Genomic DNA, 23,201 nt, shown 5'->3' on the forward strand with positions numbered 1-23,201 from the left:
TGTTGTACCAGGGATTGAACTCACAACCTTACATTTGCCAGGCAAGTGCTGTGCTGCTGACCTATATTCCTGGCTCAAAGGATTTTGAGTAGAATTTATGTTATGACAGCTTTGTGTGGTTGATTCAAAAGAGCTGGGGGTAAGGAAAGAGTCCTCAGTAAGCTCAGGACCTGGTTGCATCTGAATTATTTTTTCAGTGTGTGTCTTGTCCCCATTCTTTAACACGTGGAAAGTAATGCCACAAATATATTACAAATTCTCTTGCAAATTATTCTTTAGAAAAGACTTCCTAGAAAAGATATTACTTTCTTAACCAAGGTTTAATTTTCAGTACCAAAGATTTTTTGAACAAAATTAATTTTTCATAGGTCGCCCTACAGCTTCAAAGCTGGTAATAGCCTATTGAGATTCTGGTTTGTAATTTGTATCCATAAAGGCAAGAATTTGAAAACATGTTATATATCCAGTGTTATCAGAATATTACCTGCCTTAACACCACTGATTGCTACAGCACTTTCTTTTGGTAGATGTTATTTATTTCTTGGTAGAAACAGATTTACTTTATAAATGTGAAAATACGGCAAATAACAAAACATACTATATATTAATACTAATACTAATTTTTAAATATAGTTGTAATATTCAAAATTTACAAGGGAAAGAGAGAAAGAAGAGGGAAGAAAGAACAGGGAGTATCTACCGTGCAAAATAGTGGATTTGGATTTTCATTTTCATATTCATGAGATTATAAAAGTATAAATATGTCCTTTTAGGAGCTGGTTCAAACTTCATAATTTTTTTTTAAATTTTATTTAAAGAAAGACAAATCAAAACAGAAAATGGGTATAAATAGTACATGCTTTCAAAGAAAAAAATAAACAGTAAAAAATCACTAGTTGATGTTTGCATATTGTCCTCTTACAAATAATTGTTCAAGATACAAAAGTGGAACATATAGATGGGAATTCAAACAGGGAGACTGCAAATAGTTCTGTTGAACTATCTAATAAAATCTTAGTAATATGGTTATCAATCCTATACACTTAAACATACACACATTTATCCATATTTTCATTAATGTTGAGATTAAACAAACCAAAGCAGACTAAAATCACTCTGAACAAAGAATAATAGTATTTCTGGACTTCACATCATGACACTCCGGAATCAGCACTGGGTACTGCAGTGCCCCTTTCTTTCCTTCAAAGTATTTGTTCATTTCATCATGCGTCATAAGATCAGTTCTCATAAACTGTTTATAGGTTTTACGCAAGTATGAGTCTTAACATGTATTTCTATCCTTTCTATATATTAGAGGAAGCAACATAACAAAGCAGGACAGAACAAAACATACTCCTGTAGACACATAAAAATAAAAAGACATATACTGCTGTATAAGGAGTTCTCCCAGGGTTACTGTGTTGTTTCTTGTTATCATCAATAGAATTGGCTATATCATCAGATAAAGTATAACTGAATATATCAGAACATAATAGTATTAATAGAAATACAACTTTGTAGGTAGTGTAGAACTACAAAAACAAGTAGTAATCAAACTAGAATGGGTATCGTAGTGAATCATTGTCATTTTCAGTATAAACTTCGTAAATTTTAGCCTGTGATACAGTTTTACTTACATAGATGAAGAAAGAGCTTCACTCTTCTGGAAAATTAGACAGTCTTGGATTTATTATAAAAATATTCAGGACACAATTGAATTATCTAAAAGACCCTATACTTTAAAACGTTGATTTAAAGAAAAATTACTATAAAATCAAATTAGAAGCCATCATAAAAATGCTGGTAATATTTTGACGTTTAGCTGTCATTGCTACTACAATTCAGTAGGAATGTATAAGATAACTTATAGGTAGAATACCATCATTCACTCACTTGCCTTCTTTGTCACTTATGGTTAGAATGCATCTATTTTATTGAAAACCATAGGAGAACCCAGTGTCCTAAGCCTCTTTTGTAAAAGTATTATAATTAGTGAACAAAAGATGCCAAACTCTATCAAGATTTGTTGGCAATTTGCTACAATCCAACCAACTTAAGCACAAGTTTGTACCTTGCCCAATTCCATCTAAAGACTACATAATGAAAAACCTTTTGACAAGTTGATTAATAATACTGAGCTGTTAAAGTTCAGCTGAGTGAGCAATTAAACATTCCAAACAGCAATGAACCTTCAGAAGGTAATTTATGATAATTTTATGCACAAGTGCTCAGTGGCTTTTTAATTTGATAGAATGTTAGTAGCACGAATTTCTAACAAGGGAGTGTCAGGGTTCCATACATCACTGAGATTACTTAAACATTTCAAACGTGGTTGATGAATGAAGTTTCTTGAGATGTGGGGAGATACAGAAGGTGTTGGAAGGTTGAGATTATTCATCATATCAATTATTGAGAGTGGATGCACTGACATCATACTCCCAGATCATATTTTATGTCCACAGTAAAGATAAGTCAAGCTTGAAATAACAGACTCTCCTAACTAAGGTATCTGCAGGTAATTCAACTCCCTTTTCTTTCTCCCCCTTCTTCTTTACACCTCCCTCTAAACTCATTACCACCTTTTTCATTCATATCCAGACTTTTACATATCTAGACCCCTTACTTTGAGAAATTACAATGAAATAACTATGAATATAGGCAAGAAGATAAGAACAAAAGAAGAAGAAAGAAATGAGAATGAATACAAACCTTGAGTCTTAGGCTCATGGTAGAAAGAACTGATGGAATCATTTCCTCTAGCTTCCCTCCTTTTCACCAAAACACATATATGCACAAAAACACGCTTTCGTTGTACACACACACACACACTCCAAGTAGAGAGCATCCCCAGCTGCAATGGCTACTCAACGTTTTTTTGCTTGAAATCAACATTTTAAAGTATAGGATCTTTTAGATAATTCAACTATGTTCTGAATATTTTTATAATTAAGCCAAACCTGTCTAATTTTCCAGAAGAGTGAAGCTCTTTCTTCATGTATGTAGGTAAAAATTTATCACAGGCTAAAATTTACGAAGTTTGAAACAGCTCCTAAAAGAACATATTTATACTTTTATAATCTCAAGAATGTGAAAAATCTCTGGCAGCCTTTGTCTTTTCAGATCACAGAAAAATGGCATGGTCTGTTCTAACCAAAATTTAATTCATCCTTGGTACATGTCTATCCCAGAGCATGCAAACTTTAAAACCAGGAAAGACCTTGGAGATCATTTTTCACTAACATTCTCACTCTTAGCTCATGGAAGGTTTTCACAAATTTTTTTGACCTTATGTTTTTTCCTATTTTTATTTTAAAATGAAAAAAGAACAAAAGCAATGATGCAGAATTTCAAAACAACGTAGTAAGAAATTAACAATGGTTAATACATTGTGTTTTATCTTCAAAGTAGTTGCTCAGATTTGACTTAAATGAATTACCCACCTTGAAAAAATTGAATTATTTAACACAAAATCTGGATTTCTACCTTGGAAAAACTGGAAAATTAGAAGCTGTAGAAACACGTATCCACATAAAATTGTCACATAAATATTTGACTGGGGCTCAGTAGCATATTTCCAGTCAAAGGAGGCAGACATTTTTCAGTTAATTACAAACCGTGCCCTCCAAATGGTTTTACACCAGGGAAAGATTACTCATTTTTACCAGCCTGGGCCTTGCAAAAATCTAACGTCTGATCCCTGGCTTAGACTAACTATTTGGTTTATGGTCATGGAAATAACAATTGTATTTACGTGATCAGTGTCACCCAGATAGGTGATAGCGGAACCACATGGTCTTTCAACTCCACCCAGTGTTCTTTGCATTAAACTTTAGTTTTAGTTTAATTCATATTTCTCATTACTTCTGTATGTTTTCTTATAATGTAAAAGGGGGCAAATTATACTAATCTGATCAAAATATTAAGAAATGAAAAATAACACATTTTTTGAAATTAGAGTGTTTTGTTATCCATTTATTTCTCTTTTTGACAGAGAACCAACTTTATTCTAAAATCAAAGTAGCCCTGCAATCATATCATTAATAACAAATATAAACTGGGCTTATCCCAATGTATGACTTTTGTGTGTTATGTATCTACACAGAAAGTCTCAAATGTTAATCAAAAGTCAGTTTCATTTCTCTGCTGCAAAGCACAGAGATTGAGTGCAAAATCACCATGACTGTTTTCTCATGCTTTTATTTCATCAAATTGGTTGGAAAACAAAACCAAACAAATAAACACAAGCTCATCTAGCTATCATCTCTGCAGATGTCGTTTCTTGGTAATGTGCTATTATAATTCATGTCAGGTAAACAGCCTTGCAGATGAAATCAGAATTATTCAGGCAAATTTCTTCATACCACCCTGAAAAGCTGTTTCCCTCACATGGAAACTTCCACAAAGACTTCTTGTTTACAGAGACCATGTGCCTCATGATCCTCTTTTGTGTTTCTCTCCCTTTCTGGTACCAAGCATATGTTTTTAATGCTAACATTCCCTCATCTATAGAGACCATCTGCTTATTAAAGAGTGTTCTCCCTTCTTAACCAGTTTTTTGCATGGAAACTCTTCTCTTACAGTCCCATAGATTCAGGGAAGGAGAAAAGACTGCGGTCTCCAGGTTCAAACAAAAGAGTTTGAAGCACTGAAAGCCTTTGTGGGAGCGGAAGGTGTTTGTGCGAATCCTAAAAAAGAGGAGCATTAGTTGCGTACTTCAAAGCTTGAAGCTGTACTTTTTCTGCTTTTACCTCCAAGAGATGGCATTATTGTGTCCCCTGAAATCACCGTCACTTAATCCTAGACATTCAAGTGGTTTATATTTCATCTTTGAATCTACACTTAATCCTAGGAATTCAAACCTGATCATAGTGAAGATAACAGTGAAAGATGTGTCATTCACAGTAGGACAAGTTGCTCAATATTTTTAAAGTTTAGGTTTTGTGTAAAGGATCAGCAAACACAAGGGAAAGAGAATAGCAGAAAGACAAAATCCTAAGCATGGAAAACCTCAGAAATGTTTAAGGCTTATTTGATTGGAAAATCTTGAGGTTAAAATTTGATGCATCTGGAATGAGAGGGCAAGATCTCAGAGAAGAAAGTACGGAAGTAAATGATAGTTGTTGAAGCTACCTGGAGACTAAGGGAGAAGCATAATTTTTGGCACAAAATCCTTATTTAACTAACAAGTCCAAGAGCACAAGCGTTCTTAGGTCTCATCAGTCTTTTGAATCTTTGTCTATTCACAGTCTCATTTACAACGTTGGTCTGCACTGCCTAGATCAAATTGGATTGAAAGTGAGATACACAGTGTGGCCCACGGAAATTTTTCCACGAGAATTTTTCTTCAGAAATACTTGAAAGAAAGTTCATTATGTAACAGGGAATTAGTAATGGGGAATGGATAGGGATGAGTGGTGGAGAGGGTGTTAAGAGCAGGCAACACCCTCGTACACTGCACCACCAACATCCCACTTTGGAGAGAAGAATCCATGCTTGCTTCAACAGTACCACTCCAGAAAAAAAAAAAAAAAAAAAAAGGAGTGGCAGAAGATCACAAGAAACGCAAGGTGTCAGGCTCCGTCCAGGAGATGAACCAGAAGAGGAAATGGAGAACTGCAGGTAGTTATGTGCTTAGTTGCTCTTTTAGCCAAGCTGAGATGTTTTGAGAGAGAGAGAAAAGGCACAATTTGAAGTTGTGGGATGCCAGTCACAAATTACACTGTGCTCGGCGCTCAGGAACAAAGGTCACTCTTCCTCTGCGTGTCAGTATGTACAATTATTTTATTATTTTATTTGATGTGAAAGTACTATGTACAGATATCAATACTGTATAAAGGTATTCTTTTTCTATAAAAAAAAACCCCAAAATTTCATAATAAAATGATTAGCAAATAACAATAGTTAATCCATTGTGTCATAATCTTTTTTATTTTTTATTTTTATTTAAAGAAAAAAAACAGAAAAAAGGGTAGAAATAACACAGAATTTTTAAAAAAATTAACACTAAGAAATCATTAGTTGATAAATTACATACTGTCATCTTAGAAATAGTTGTTCAAGTAACAAGATTAAAGCATAGAAAGGGGACAAACAACAATGAGAGTGCAAACTGTTCTGTCCAATGATCCAACAAAAACCTAGTTATGTGGTTATCTATCTTGCACACTTAAACATACATGCAGTTATATCCTTTAGAGCACTTTCTTTCCCTTTCTTGTTTACAATAGCTATTTGTGTGTCAAAATCTTTAAAAGTGGTGAAATTGTTTCTCAGAGTCCAAGTAGTAAACAAAAAAAGATTCTTTACAAAAAAAGGAACAAATAACAACATAAACCTCCTTTTCAATTAACTAAGAGAAGGGTTAGTCTCCTGACTGACCTCTCTTCACGGGGGCTTCTATTTTCTCCCCTTGCCTTTTCTGGCAGCATCACTGTCCAACTCAGAAGTATATTTTTTACCCTTTTTTCAGACCCCAGTGTTTCTCCCTTGCCTAACACCTCTCAAAGTTTCAATGCGTTCGCACTACACTTAGAGGGAAATTCACGCCTTTGATCATGGTCTCTAAGAGTTTATACAGTCTGACCTTCCTAATGCCTAAAATCTTCTCCGACGTCCCTCTACATCTTTTCTGTATTCATTGGTTGTATTTCAGCTTTCAGAGCCAGCTCAACACTCTTTTGCCTTCTGGCCTCTGTATCACTATCCCGTGCCCTCTCATTGTCCCTCGTTATGTGTTTCATCACATTAAGCTGCGTAGCTTCTGGATCTCCATCTAAAGGCATTCTCCCCTGGTGCTATTCCAGTAAAATATGAAAAAAATCAAAGCAACCTATCATATTTTCTTCGCAGAGTTTACCAGATGCTTGACTTGTTTACCAATTTTCTCACTTATTCATTGTCTATCTCTCCCGTTAGTAAGCAGGGAAACTAGCATTCTGAGCATGCTAAGCTGCCAGTGACCTAGCCTATTACACAGCAGTTGATAGACATGTTTACTCTTTTTTGTGCATTGAACAATATCCAAGGAACTTTTAAACCATTAGAACCTACCGCTCTTAATGGAGATCAAAAGGAAAAAAGAGAAAAATAATGAGGCTCGACCCTCACCTACCCAAAAATAAAGTAAGACCAAACAAACCACCGAGAACAAATTCTTATTTTGTTAACCTTTACTTTCAGTGTCTATCTAGATTTTCAAACTACTCCTAAGGAACTAAAGGCTAATGGGGAGTTGTGCTGGGTCCAGTTAAGGCTGTGTCTTCCAGCCCCCTTAATTTCTCTCCTGCTGTCTCTAGTGTTAGAGAGACATCAGCTTGATATTCTTTTAACATGGCTCAGAACCAACACTGGGCCTGCTGGTAGATTTTTCATAGCTTCAGGCTAAACATCTTTAGTTATCTGACAATCAATATGCACGGATGTAATTATTTGTTTTCTAGAAGTTAGATGAACAAGATCATTCTAAATTCTTGTGTTATTAATACATGGTAATGAAAGTGAAATATTAATGACTTAGTCAAGTGTATTAAGAATTTGAAGTGCTGTGCAAACTGAAAACTTGCATCTTGGAAGGGGAGGAAAGCTCAGACGTACCAGATGGCTTGGTGACAGCCATTTTATTTAGTGCAGTCTCAGCAGATATGTTTGATAGCCTTCAGGAAAGGCTATCAGCTATGCAAGAGAGGCTGCAGTACCTGATTGTCTGGGAAAACTGTGCCCAAGTAATAAAGTGGTTGGAGGCAAACTGTTTTCTTTGTGTCTCAAGTATATTTAGCCCCAAATGAGATATTAGGGTATCTTGGGCCATCAGTGAATAGCAGTGGCAAACTCTTCTGGTTCACCATCCCCCCCGCCCCCTGCACTTAGTTATTAAATCTAAGACTTGCCTAGAGTAACAATCTTTATGTGTCTTAAAATGTGAGAGAGTTGAAAGAGTCCCAGACTAGCAGTCAGCAGACTGCTAGTGCATCAGCTAGACCAAACACAGAAGAGTTAAGGGACCCTGAGCAAGCAGTATTAAACGTTTGGGTTAGAGTTTCCTCATCTTCCTGCCGAAGACAATGAAATCTACCTCTCTGCCTTTATGGAATTGCTGAAAATGTTGCATAATTTAAAAAAAAAAAAACTATGGTAAAAGCGAAGAATGAAACTGCTTAAAGGCTTTTACCTTCTTGATTCTTGTTACTTTTTTTTTGGTACTGGGGATGGAACTCACAACCATGCACTTGCAAAGCAGGCGTTTATGCCACTGAGCTAACTCCCTAGCCCCTCTTGTTACATTTTTGTGTCTAGCTTATTCACAGTTACACAAGAGGCACTCAAAAAATGGTTTTTCCTTTTGATAAGTGTTTCTTCAAAGATTGTCCTGTGTTTTTGGATGATTGGCAAAGTAGGAAAATATACGTGGGAGGGATTTTCCATCATTTTTGCATATTTTACTATTATGCTGATAATTTCAACATTAATTAAGAATATAGGGGCAAAATGACAGAAAAAAATACAAATTTCTACCTACACTTTACTTCCATCAAAGAAAACCAAGTAACATATTTCATTTTCCCCAGCTAACCCCATAGGTAAGCATTTGCTGCTCGGAGTCCCAAATCTCCAATAGAGGATCTGAATGCTGGTTTGCTCCAGAGCAAATGAAAACAATTGTCACAAGTCATGGCAGAGAGAATGACACTCCACATGGAATGGAAGGCAACAGTGATTGGAAAAATTATTTTTTCAATAGAGAAAACAGTTCCCTTCCTTGAAATCTCTTTGTTATTTTCCTACTAACTCTGGAAAATAGGCCCTTAAGAACAGTCAAGAAATATCAGCTTAACAAAATTACCAAAGAGTTATGACCCAGAAACAGAAATCCTATGTCATTCTCCCCTAGAAGGAGTCTGGTGATTTAACAAGTAAACACTGATGTAGTGTCACCAGCCTACACTTACTTTCCTGGTCCTGATAAATAATAGCAAGCAATTCACCACTGAGTACTAGGAAAGATGTTCAAAATACAGAAATCTTACTAGTTCAGCAACAATTTTCATCTGTTACTTCTTAATCTTTCTTTGCTAAATCCTGCTTTACATCTGGATGTGATTCTTAGATACTTCTGGATTTTATCGCCGAATAGAATAGAATAGAATAGAATAGAATAGAATAGAATAGAATAGAATAGAATAGAATAGAATAGAAATCAAGTGACAAAGGGAGATTTTTATGAAAATTTTGGGTATGTGTATTATATATAGGGGTGCAGTATAAATTTTTTACTGTAGATCACAGGAAAGAAATTCAAAAATCACTAACCTACAGGAATTGTAAAGAACACATGTAATTGAAATAGTTACATCAAAATAAGAAAACAATTTTTAGCATTCTTTGTGATTATGGTATAGAAGTATCACATCCACAAAGATGCATTTCTTCATAGGATGTTGGGTAGGTTTTGAGACCATGTGAGAATAGCTTATTTTAATAGACATATTTCTCTCTTTCATATATTGTCTGTTCCTTCTTGAAAGGGAAGCAGTAAAATTGGAAGTAGATTTACCTTATCTATTATTTTTGCTCCATTTGTGTCTGGCAAACAGCTAATGCCTTTCTTATTCTTGTGCATAGCATAACTTAAACCAAGTTCTTCTGAGTCATCTCAAGTCTCACCTGAATACAGTGCCTTTAGTTTTCTAATCCCATTCTTCTAATTAATTTGCACCACACTCAGTATTGATCTTGAGTCATTTAACCTTCCTTCCATTTTTGGTTAATGACTGTTAAAAAGATGGATTCATTTAAGAGACCTTAAGCAGCAACAGTAAATTATGTAGCTGTCCCACCTTCTCATCTCTGTCATTTACAGTCTCATATCAGCAGATGGTTTCACATACTCTTAACCATTGCTTTTGTGTTCTTTGTTGAACTGTATTTAATCCAACTTTCCTAATCTTTCACCTTCCTTGGTTTATAGCCCCACCCTGGCTGCTATAGCAAATCTCTTCTCAGACGATTGCTTTATTCTTCACTGACATCTAGTCTAATTCATTTTTTAAATGCTCATTCTCTGTTTTCACGGATACTTCTGGCCTTTTGGTAAATCCTTCACTTTCGCCTGCTTCATTTGACCTTTCGCCTTGGCATCCCTGCACGATTCTTTAGTCTTCAATTCATTTTGAGCATTAAAGCCCTATAGCTATTCCCTGTGTACAGGTCTTCCAGATTTCAGTATACTGTACACACTTTTTCTCTTGACATTATTCTTTACCAACTCCCTTGCTGCCAAAATATAGTGGCTTAGCATAAGTAGATCTTTTGTGAAGACAGCTTTTTTCATTGCCTGAAATACTACTTTTGCGGGTGTTATTTCACTTTTTATGAAGTCATGAGCAATGAAGTTACTGTATAATAAATACAACTTCTCTCACTATCATAATCAATTTTAGGATAATTTAATTTGATGAATTTTTGAACTCATAAATTTTTCTCTTTACAAAAGACAAACAATGTCAGTAATTTTGAAATTCTGTCTTCACACAGTAATGTATTACCTCTTTTTTCATGCCATTCGGAATATCCCCAGAGAATTGCATGCCCTCCCTGTAAAGGCAATCAGTGATACTTTAGCACAGAATCACCATCAACCTCAACAAAAGTAACCCAAACAAGACGTTTTTTAAAAAGAGTCAAGTTGTTTGACTCTCACGTTCCTCCTCTCTGAATGAGCCCTATTTCTCCCTTGTTTGTGTGCCACTTCCTCAAAACCAATGTTCCCATATGCCCAAGATCACTCTTGACACAGTAAAGATAAAGCCTAATGTTTACTAATGACTTACAATGTTACCTCTCACAAAGGAATCTGATGGCAAACAGTAATATTTAATTCAAATATATTACTTTATTGGAGCAGTCAGGATTTGTGGCATGTTTCAGAAAAAAATTAGAAGCTCAATATATTTGTAAATTGTACCATTAGGTAACTATTTTTGTGTTGTCCTATAGGTCTAATGAAGAACCCAATTTGGAAAAGGCTTTGTTTCAATTTTCTCTGTAGAGACACCCATATACTAGAGTTTTCTTTTCCTACCATGTAAGCCATTTCCCATTGCTCATTATTCTCTCTACAAAAATAACAGCAAAACCTAGTGACATTTGCAATACACCTTGGGCTTTATCGGATATGGACAGTTATCAACTACTGAGAGTTGGCAAACATAACATCTAACTATTAACTTTGCCACATCTTAACTGCTCAATAAGTTTAAGAAAATAAACTTAAATAGAAATTATATAAATTGCAGGTTAAATGTAATATAGATTTATAGAGTTTTGCAAAACCTTTGCCCATTGTCAATATTAAGATTTGGATTTACATGCCCTTGAGCCTAAAACAGAATGGTGTCTGAAGATATTTTAAATTCTGTTGAACCCTGGGTGCTAGTGTACCGTACTGCTATCCTTTTTTAATAGAAAGTTATAAGTATCCAGAATTCACCAGAGTCTGGTTGGCTTCTATCCAGGACAAGAATATAGAGGAGAGGTAATCAATATGCCCTAGCCTGTCTTGCAAGGTTTATTTTAAAGATTGCTTTGAGTTATGGTAGGGTCTTTGTGAAATAGATCATCCTTACAGAGTAAAACAGATCCATGGAGGTGTCCTCGATGGGTCTTCAGGGAAACAGAGTAAAATGTCAAGAAGCCCTAGAAGTCTCTGTTTTTACTTTATGAGGAGTAGAAGGTCGATAGTAGTGATTGGTAGAGCCCAGTGGATGAAAGGGTCCATAACATGGGAGGATGCTTCCAGTCATGATTGGCAGAGGCAACAGACTGCAGCTTAGAGGCAAGAATTAAAGATGCATAAGCAATGCAAGCTAAGCCCAAACACTGGCTAATCTAGAAATAGCCTTGTCAGAAAAACCACGCAGGAGAAAATTATAGAAATCAATTTTGGTTGCAAGCTAAGCCTTGTTTAAAATTTCAGTTTGCTAGATACCAACAACCATGAGAGATTCTTCAGTTCAAGAAAATTGGAGGGAAATGCTTAGGGACACTGCTGTGTGATTGACATGATTGAGTCCCAGCAGAGAAACGTGGTATCTTTGAATAAGGTTGGGAAATTTTTCCCATACTGCTACACCATAGTAGTTTTTATTATCTCTCTAATTATTACTGGTAGGTAAAATAAAAATGCTTGTGACATTTTTTATAAACTATGAGCATGTACATTTGTAAGTAGCTGTCACTGGTTTACTACGCTATTAATTTAATCTCAAAATTTGTAGTCTTTTTAGTTGATCAGATTTTGTGATGTGTGGGGATATGTTCTGGGGTAACTGAACCACTTGAGTAACAGAACAATTGTAACAGGATTTGGTGATGATAAGAGCAGCAGAGGAAGCCACAGATTGTCCTTTTAACCCATGCTCCTTGTCTCAGTTACTTTTTAGTTTTACTTAGTTACTTAGTTACTTTTTACTCATCCTGAAACTTTTTACTCATACCTGATGTCCCAAGTTGGGAAAAGAGAGGTTTATTTCTTACAGTTTGTGGAGGTTTCAGTCCATATTCAGTAGGCTCCAAGACAGGATGGCATGGCTGGACCACAGTTCATGGTGGCTGCAAACAGCAAGACAGAAACCATCAAGAGAGCGAGACTGTCCTTCTTCCTGCCATTACTTCACAACCTGGCTCCACCCCTAGACCAGTGTAGCACTCACACCCCCAATCCAAGCCCTAGACAATGAACTAATCACAAATACATACTGCAAACGCATGAGGCCTGGGGGCCACTGACATAAACCATGACACTCTTTATCAGATAAAAAAATACATTACAGGAGAAAAATTTTCTTGCCTCTATTTCTCTTGATTACCACATATCCTCTTCCAATCCTTGAGCCTGTACCTCAGTTTGTAAATCCTTCACTAGATCATGCCTTTTTTTCTGTGTCAGAGGACTGTGGAGTCTGCTGGGATTTTATCCTCATTTCCATCCCTTGGCAATTTTACCCTTACCCCCACAATTCCACTTTACCCAGTTTCACCGGGATCTGCACTGGTCTCCTGCATACCATCCTCTTTCAAACTCCATACTACATTTAATGCTTTAGTCACCAGCCTCACTTTTGACAACTGGTTCTCATCTAAACTCTACAATTTCTCTTTCTGTTCTTGTTTAGATATTTTAGAAATTCTTCTTCTCCCAGACTCCAGCTGTCATTCAACTTTTAGTCTTTGACCCTGACTAACTGACCTCTGCTCTCTGTCTTTTAGAGTTCATCTATTCTCCAGACAACCACCATCTTTCTCTTTCAGGCACTAGATGCCAACTAACAACCTTATACATCATTGCTTAGTCTTCAAAAATCATTGCTTTATTCACTCTGTTTTCAATTTTAAGACCTACCAAAGATTCCTAAATTTTCCCTTTCTAATTACTCTGCTGTCATTTCCTAATTACATCTTATTATTATTCTCCACTCTCTGAAACATTATCCCCTGTATTTGCCATTAACGCAGAGTTTGGACACTGAGACTCACCCTCCATACTTAACCTGTTTCATGAAGCATGTCTATCTATGTGTTGAAATTCTTGAAGCTAAACTGTATTGGTGAAGTTTACTGTATAATCATATGGAAAAAAATTTATAAAAGATAAAGTAATCTGGGAAATAGCTTCATTTTGAAAACTTTGGAATTGAAAGGAAGCTATTTAAAGAGTAGAGCTGCTCTGTGTCAAGTTTTTGAAACCTGCTTTACCTTCTAGGTGATGCATGGCTCCCTGATGAAGGAATAAACACATATGTATTGGCCACACACATAAAGAAGAATCATAAAATTTAGAGTTACAATAAATGCCATTCATCCAATTGGATGGGCAATTGGGTAGGCAAAAGCTGGGTAGGCAAAAGCTAAGCCTCCCAAAATAACTTTTTATAGATTGTGGCTAAAAACTAATAACGATTTTGTGAAAAGCTAAGACAAAAATACCAAGTGTCAACTCTGAGAGGGACAGAACTTACTAAGCATCTTGGGTCACAACACTAGGCCATTAATAACTAGTAAGGACTAAATTCAAATAGATTATGTATCTTTTCTGTGTTTTTATTTCTTGTCTTGATAGAAATAATTATATTTGCATACTATCACTCACTAGCAAATGTAACAAATGCACAAGAGTTAGAACATCTACTACAATGACACCCAGTCTCTATGGGACACCTGGACATCAGGACGCAGGTTCCCACTACTCTGAAGCAGTTCATCCAAACATTCCATTCAAACTTCAGTGTTTCTTTTCTAGAAATGAAAATGAGCCTTGTGAATATACTGCCTTTTAAAGAAGGCAAATTCAATCAGAAAAAACTACTAACACAGAATTCCGTGCCTCAGGGATTGGTGTAAAAATCACGCAGTAGCGCTGTACATCAGTGTTACTTTCCTCTACCTGAAGCAATATTACCACATTCAGTTGGCACCATCTTCAAACTATTTTCTTGGACAATTGAGGCAGGTTTACTTACCTATTCTTACACTTATTAAGGTGTTTAGCAGACTAAGGGTGAATGATTTTGTATATCTGTTAGAGAATTTCTCTTGGGAACAAAGGAAAAAAAAAAGCCAGCAAAGCCACAGAATACAAAGCCTCTGCACATCTGGGATTATTTGTAGTGCCTCATTGTTCATGAAGTAGACCCCTAATTCTCAAATACCATCTTCCTGGTCTGGCTCAAACAAGCAGAACAATCATGGAAGAAAAAGTCAAATAGACAAAATTAGGGTGGAGGTATTGCTAATCTTTTAAGAACAATCCTTAACAAATAGATAAGGATTAGTCCTTAACTAATCCGTTAGAGGGTAAATTCTGGCATATTTTAGGTTGTCTAACTTCCCACCATGGAAAGCCATTCCTTAATAGATTTTCCTTTCTGTTTCTTATACATCCTCCTGTATTTAAACTCCTTGGAAACCCATTCCTTGTCACAAAATGTGTTTTGAAGGAAACCCAATCTAAAACACTGTATCTCATACTCAATATTTTTGTGATTTCAACCTGCTAGGCTTTCTGCAGTTAGATTTGATTTATTTTTATTCAAAAATATTTAGAGAATCTCTACTAGATGGCAGGCAATTTTATATTATGAAGGAAAATTCAGTTGTGGAATTCTTAGAGAAACAAAAGCTAAAATCTAAATATATGTGTGTATATCATACTTATATACTTAAATATATATTTTATAGTCACATTGTATCTATATATTTATATATGCTAGGTATAAATATTTATATATAATAGAATATATAAAGTAAGTGTAATAAAAAAATTTACAGGTGTAAAAGAAGAGAGATCAGAGATAGTGTGACTGCGGGAGAGAAAATTGGAGCTGGACCATAGAGCACAGCAGGGAAGGGCGTATAGAAGTCCTGGAGAAGTATGTGGAGGATGGAGGATGCGATGAATAAAGACAATGAGTCATGAAAGGAAGGGGTGTGTGAGGAAGACAGAGACTTTCCATTTGCTCCAAGTATAATAAGTGATAAGAACAAGTAATGACAGATAAGATGGAAAAGCCGGGTACTGTCATGTAAGTGTTTCTCAATCTATGTAGCTTATTGAAAAAGCAATATCATGCCATTGAAAATATTTTGAAAAAAAGGAGCAATATCTTATCTTTTACGTCAGTTTCCTATCAGTCAGATGTATTTGCTTTTATCTCTTTATATCACTTCTTCTGCCTCTCATTTTATCAAGGCTTCCTGCTCTGTTTTATTCAGAGAATTGTTATATTATTTTTGCCAATTGTTAAACTTATTTGTTTCTCAGTGCTATATAAATTTCTGGGGTGATTGTTTAATAATAATATCCAGGGCCTTTTGTAGTATCTTCCAAGAATAGGTGCTCAGTTTAAGTCTGTTGAATGAATCAAAGAATGGACCATCCTGTTTTCAGATGACTCATATACTTTATCTGATGTTTCTCCAACAACTGGCTAAGCATCTTTGCCTTTTCTCCTCCTCTCGTACAGTCTGGCTAAATCCAAATGAGATCCACAATATGTAGAATATCCTACTGTTTCCAGGGTCACAAAAAGAAACTTAACCTCTACTATGACTATATACGAATGGAGGATACACAAGAGACTATAGCAACAAACTCCAATATTCTAAATAAATCTGCATAGAAAGTGTGGCTGCTTACTCTCCTGGTACATCTGAAGCCCTGGACCCAAACACTCTAATTGAGGCAATAGTTGGCACATACAGAGAGCTGATTTTTTAACCAGATTTGGTTTTTCCACCTCTTCACAGGTTAAGACAGATAAGTAGAGCAAAGCACTGTGGCATGTTTTTGTTCAAACATCCCAAAACTGGGAACTCTTCGACTATTGGCTAGAAATACATTAGTAAATTATTAATGCAGAGAGTTCTTTCTACACAGACACAGAGTAAGGTGTGTAGGAACTCAAAGAGAACCAGGACAGGTGGTCATTGGCTGTGCTTAACAATAGCAGGTATCCTAAGAAAGAGGGAACGATGAAAAGGATACCACTAGTCAAATTTTAAAAATAAAAAAATGAGTAGAAAAGGCACAAGAGGAACGGGGGATAATTTTTACTTCATTCTGAAAATCCTGGACTTTTAATCTTTTTGAAAATTCCACCCTTTCCAGCTTCCATGATTTCTGACCTAATTTTTCATCTGGTTCCATCAGTGTCTGTTTTCATTTTTCCAGCCCAGACTGCCACATGCTTCCCTGTTTACCCACCCTCCCTTCTCTCCTTAACTTCTCTTTTTCTGAGTCTTCTTTCCCCTTCATTCTTTTTTCTCCTTGTCACACCATACTTGTTAAAATTGTCATTTGCATATAGCATTCATAATAACTTCATATTCTAGCAAAGTGACTTGCCTGGGGAGGTTTTTGATAAATATTCATTTAAAATGACTTTTCTCTAGCTCCTTTCGCTGCAGCTCCTCAGCCCATGGAGCCATCGGTCTTTTTCTAGGTAGCAAAATGAGGGAAGTGCAAGGATCTCACTCTAAGAAGAAACGAGAATCAGGACTTTTTGTCACTGACTTTCATGAACTGGGCTTCCAACTTTTAAATGTGGTGCATAATTGACACTTTGATACTTTTAGGCTATGGTGTATTCTCACACTCTCGTGGGGAAAAAATACTTGCTGACACAATCAGGAAACAGATGGTGACAAAGATCTTATACTTTGGTGCCAATCAATATGTTTTACTTGCCACTACTAAAATCTCGTTTGTGGGACCCAGGAATTTAAAGGAATTTTTCTGTTCAGTTTTTTTTTTTTTTTCCTATCCTTTAAAAACTATTTTTAAGAATCTTCAGGGTTTAAAAGTTTTACTTCACTTTTCCTCTTCAGTTCTATTAATGTCATCCTCGGGAGGTTTTGGCTTGTATCTGCCAGGGGAAAAAAATGGTGAACTAAAGGATTTTGCTCATTATCATCAGTGACAGAGTAAGGCTCTTCACTCTTGGTCTTTAACACCCTAACACTGTCTTTGAGTATAACCATCCTGGACTTCTAGCGAATGCTGAATTCTGCAACTGTACCCAGAGATAGTGAAAAGAATATTTTTTCCTATCTTGTATACCTGCTTTTTTACATGATAGTGACTACGGTCAATCAAACAAAGGAAAGGAATGCTTCTAGAAAGGGTAGACGGTAACACTGTTAGGCAGAATACAAGAATTTTTAAAAAATAACAGAAGGGTTTGAGAAGAAATCGTATCTGAGCGGGAACTCCTTCACCAAACAGTAGCTACTGAAGGTGACGCACCAGTCTCTGTTCCACCTGAGCGCTCATGTACAGACATATTTAACACATACTGGCTGAACAGAAGCTGCATAAATTGGCCGTAGGGGTACACAACAAAAGACTACTATCTTCATTACGTATTCCTAATATATTTGATCTAGTGTTAAAGAATTTGCAATACCTAGAAATGCCCCGGAATGTGAATAGTTATGTAACATACTCAGACAACTGTGGGAGCCTGATTTAATCAGTTATATTTTCTTTCACTGTACTTTTCTTTTCCTGTGTTCAAATCTGTCATTGATGTCTTTCAAGTATTTGGAAAATATTTGTTAGAATGAACTCTATTAAGGATACAAGGAAAGAAAATTATAGTGTGTACTTCATGCCAAGTGTACCCAAAATATATAATTTAGCCTTCAAAACAATTGTGCAAGGGAACTGCTAAACTTAGTCCCCTTTCACAGAACTGAAACAAATATTTGAACATATTAACTGGCCTTAAAACCACAAAGAGTGTGGTGTAGTGGGGCTATAATCCTAAATCTGCCTGGTTACAATGTCTTTTCCGCAGGAAGATTAATTTTATTTTAATTGCCTTGAGTCTTTATCAAATCTATGTTCCTATTTCTGGGATTATAAACAGATCATTACTTCTCATTTCTGAATTACTGCTCCAGCAATTTACCCAAGATTTTTGGTTCTGAAATTCTGGTATAGGTTGGTTTTCATTGCTATTAGCAGTCCTTTACAGACATCCGCCAAAGGTCCAAAGTTTCCCAGTCTTCCCAAAGTTTCACATATCAGCCTTCCTGGGAAATTCTCTAAACCCCAAACTGGTTACAATCTTTGATGAAAACAAATGTGTAACAAAGGCATCATATAATTCATCTCAAAATCTTCTAATAAATTTCCATTTTGCTTAAAGCACAAAATCTCTTGCCTTCCAGTGGCAGACAGGGCACTGCATTTTCTGGACGGCCTCTGTTACCATCCTGAAATCCCTCCTGCTGTTTTCTCCCTGGCTCATGCTTCTCTGGCCACACTGACCTCTGCGGGATCCAGTTTGCTTGCACATCAGGGCCTTTGCACTTGTTCATTCCTCCAGGTGTATTACTCTCCGGGCCTGAAGAGAGCTCACTTACTGCCTTCTTAACTATTTTGACCCTCATTTAATATTTAAAATTGTAATCAAATATGGGTACAGACTCTTAACCTTGACCTTGTGGAGCTCTATTATTTGTTTCCAATGCTTGTCATTAACAGACATTGTATTTTTTTTTTTTTTTTTTTTTTTTTGTCTTTTTCGTTTTTATCGGTACCAGGGATCGAACTCACGACTGCCTGCTTGCAAGGCAGGCGCTTATGCCGTTGAGCTAAATCCCCAGACCCAGACATTGTATTTTAATGATGTCATAAGCTCATGATTCTTTGTCTTTAGAATTAAAGGTTCATAAGGACAGGGATTATTTTAAAATTTGTAGAAGTGTAGATCTCAAGCAATTAGAACAGTATATGTAATAGATCAAAAAATGAATGTGCATGTAATCACATACATTTGTTTACTCACAAACACCTGGATGTCTTGGAAGGCTGAATATAAAACAATATTAAGAATTGTAACAATTACCTGGTCTATGAATGTAGATTCAATTCATCCTACCACATATTTCTTTGAATCAGTAAAGGTAGAAAGAAATTTGATCAGAATAATCAAAGATCAAGCTGTACGCATTTCTTCCAAAGGTAATTTAATACCCTATATATTTTTGTTTTAATAGTGAAATAGCCTATTTGAATCAGGACCTAAAAGTCCACGCCTCTGGATGAAAATATTTTTACATAATTTAGCAAGTATAAACTGGTCAACACAAAGACTGTCCAGACTGCAGTTTTTCTTTCCGTCTTTCTCCACAGTCTGTTCATTGTTGAGCTTCCTGCTGCTTCTCTAAGTGTGTGCTATTCTCTAAGATGCAGCCCTTTATTTCTTCCAACTCAAGAGAAAAACAGTCTTCCATCAAACATGGTGCCGTATCTCAGACTTGTGTAAGCACTGCTCAGATTTATTGCTGGCTTCACTACTGATCAATAAAACCGGGTACACACCTTGCTCTATCTGGACAGCTGTCCCTCCAGACGTCAGCACCCAAGCTTTACATTGACTCCTGACTTTATCTGGGGCCTGTGATGTACAGTATCACAGTAACAAGGTATTTCTCTTTGTTCTGGGGAAACTTGAGCCATAATATGCCAGACTTCTTGCATTTGTGCTGATTGCGATAAAGAACAACACACTTGAACATTTCTCTCACTCTTCTTTCTCCTCTCTCTGTCTCTCTCTCTCTCTCTCTCTCTCTCTCTCTCTCTCTCTCTCTCTCTCCTTCTTTTAAAGAAACAGGTGTTGGCATGGATTAGAGAAAAATTACATCATCTCAAAAGAGAAGAGGAGAAATGGAAAGGAGAAAAAAATCGGGAAAAAGTGGCAACCAGACCCAAATACATTTGCACATATAAAGCTGTTCTAATGAGAGCCAAATTGATTTGACATTCAGTGGCAGTCTGAAGCCAAGAAAAGCAAAGCAGCCTACAAAAGGCCTAGCTCATTGTTTATGGAGTGTCATACTCTATCATCTGTGAGACCAATAACAAGGATGGGAAGACCTTTAAAGGCAGGGTGTGTTACGGGAAGGGCTACACAGATACCACCAAAGTCAGATCTGATAAACAGATTATACACAGCTTCCTGCACGTAAGATGTTTGTCAGACGAGGCAGATATTCTCTATAGATTACACATTAGCCTGCAAATCTGTAAGGTGTTAGCATGCTTTGGGGATGTGCGCTATTCACAAGGCCTATTTTGTGCTGTTCTAGGTAAATAATCTTCATAAAATATTAACCAATAAAAGAGATAAGACCAATAAAATTATATATCATTGAAATGGAAACACATGCATAATATTATAAAGACATCATCCCCACCACAAATTAAGTATGGTTCCCTCACAGCTAGCAAAATATATTGCAGGTATGTACATGTATACAGTTCAGAGAATAAAGAAAAGCATATTAAAATAGAAAATATTTCCAGTAACTTTATTTTTCAAGAGAGAAGCTTTATAAATGTTTAGTCATTTCAATACCATTAACTGGCTGGGGATTCACTACTCTGGTGCTCACTGTTTAAAATACCTGGAAAGGAATGAGGTGTTTATTAAATGTCAGCACATGACATGGCAGATTAAATAAGTCTTCCTAGAAATATGTGAAATGCTAAAGTGTTACAATCTGTGCAGAAAGGAGAGATTTTATTCCTCTGCAAAATCAAGCTCAGTCTAAGTATTCCTGTGATATTAGATTCTGTATAAGATTCGGATATCAGTGTCTACTTTCAGATTTCAGAAAGGAAAGCTGATTTCATGGCAAGTTATTGTTGAATAACGTAAAATCCAAAGTTTCAGCCTCTTTCATCTCAATTTTCTAAATACTTATAATAGGGTTAAGAACAGAATTTGACCTTAACTAATTTAGATCCCAATGTATCTCTCCAGTACAGATTTTATATCATCATAAAATGTTGTGTATATGAGACAAAGAAAAAGTGTCAAAATGAGGTTCACATAGTAACACATCATGACTAACCAGAACTCCTATTAATTTAAATAGACACATCTTTAATATAAATTCAAAAAGAGAAATGGGAAGAATTATTTTTGATAGGAATAATAATAGCACAAGTTAGAATGTTATTATTCACATTTGTCTTGTACAGCTATAAAATCTTTACTTAGAATTCCTTGCTTCTCAATATGCCTTGACATTTCTTTGTCCCACAAGGTGCTGCGATCAGGGGCCAGGGACATCTGAAGAGCTACATTCGAAAAACAATTAGAAGGGTTTATCAAGCCTTCTTCCCTTACTCAGCTGCATTTAGGTAGTGGGCTACAGACTTTTCACAGCATCTTAAGAACAGAAACACCATATTCTAAACCAAACCAGAATTCTTCACTCTATATATTTTGTAGGATATAAGAACAGAAACCAAGGCAGTGGTCTGCCAGACACTTTATATTTGACAAACAATTTCTCCTTATCTGTCACTGTCACACCAATGGAGTTGCTATAGCAAATTAATTTCTAAAAGCATTTAGTGTGTCTTCAGTAGCTTGCTGCTGGGGATACATAACTGAAGAAGGTCTTAGCCCTTGCTTTTAAGAATTGTTGCCAAAATTTGTAGATTATCAGGTAAAGCAACTCTTACTACCTTGAGTCCTCATAGCGCCCTGTGAAATAAGGCCATCTGGTGACCTAACTGTGTACTTTACAGATCAGATGGGTGACCATTTCTTAGTAGGGATCAGATGGAACTGCATACTTAAGGAGTCTAAGCGAATGGGTAAGGAGACCTTAAATTAACACTTAGTCATCCTTATCTATAGGTATATGGTCAAGGAAAAGATGGGTGAAAATGATTAAGGCAGTTTTCCTATTACAGACAGGACAGTAATTAATACAAATAGTATTTATCATTCTTCCTTATATAAGCTGATCTCTTTGGTTTTATAAAATAAAAATAGCTGAAAGAATCGTTCTGTCTTCACTTGAATAAATATACGAGTCACCTTCTTAAGTTCAAATATTAATAACTAGGCAACCTAAAATAACTTGATTAATCACCTCTACCTCAATTTCTTAATCTGTAAAATGGGGATAAAAGTATATTCTGTTCCAACCAAATAAGAAAAAACTAGTATAAAGCAAATAATACATATTAAACAAATAATGCTAATAACGGTAATAGATTTTAATTTAAGAAATATCCTCAAGAGCATATGTTTTATATACAGTAATGATTTCATTGGACTTATGATGAGATTTTTCAGTTATTAGAAGGAAAATATAAAGAATGGCAGCAGAAAGTTTGCTGATTATTTCTGCTAATTATATAGTTCTCCTTTCCCTAGTGCAGGATTATTTCTGCTTAAACCACAGACTTCTGCCTTCATGGGTCTTTGTTGGTTCATGAAAGCATGGGTTTTCATGCTGTCCAAATCAGTAGTCTGATTTCTCTTGCCCAAAAAAAAAGTTATCAATGTTTTGTAGGTTCTTCACTACATAAGCTATCACTGCTTGTCCTGGCAGGCTTTGAGTGACCTTCCTGTAAGGTTGGCCATCCTATCATTGAGTGAACCACTCTAAAACCTATTATTAAATGAATATGTATGATTCTTTGTGCCAAAACTAAAAATATGGGTTACTGAAATTTCTTTTTTCGTGTTTAAAAAAACTGACTGTGGTAATAAATACAACAAGCGTAGCCAGGTATTAGATAGAAGGTATTTTTACCATTTCTGTGTTGCAGATTAGTAGGTGGGGGAGTTTAAAACTAAAAATAAGGATCATGGAGATATTATATAGCTGGGTTA

The sequence above is a fragment of the Cavia porcellus genome, unplaced genomic scaffold, assembly GCF_034190915.1.
Source record: "Cavia porcellus strain 051 isolate PalLab524CR breed Dunkin Hartley unplaced genomic scaffold, mCavPor4.1 scaffold_6, whole genome shotgun sequence".
Taxonomy (NCBI): Eukaryota; Metazoa; Chordata; class Mammalia; order Rodentia; family Caviidae; genus Cavia; species Cavia porcellus.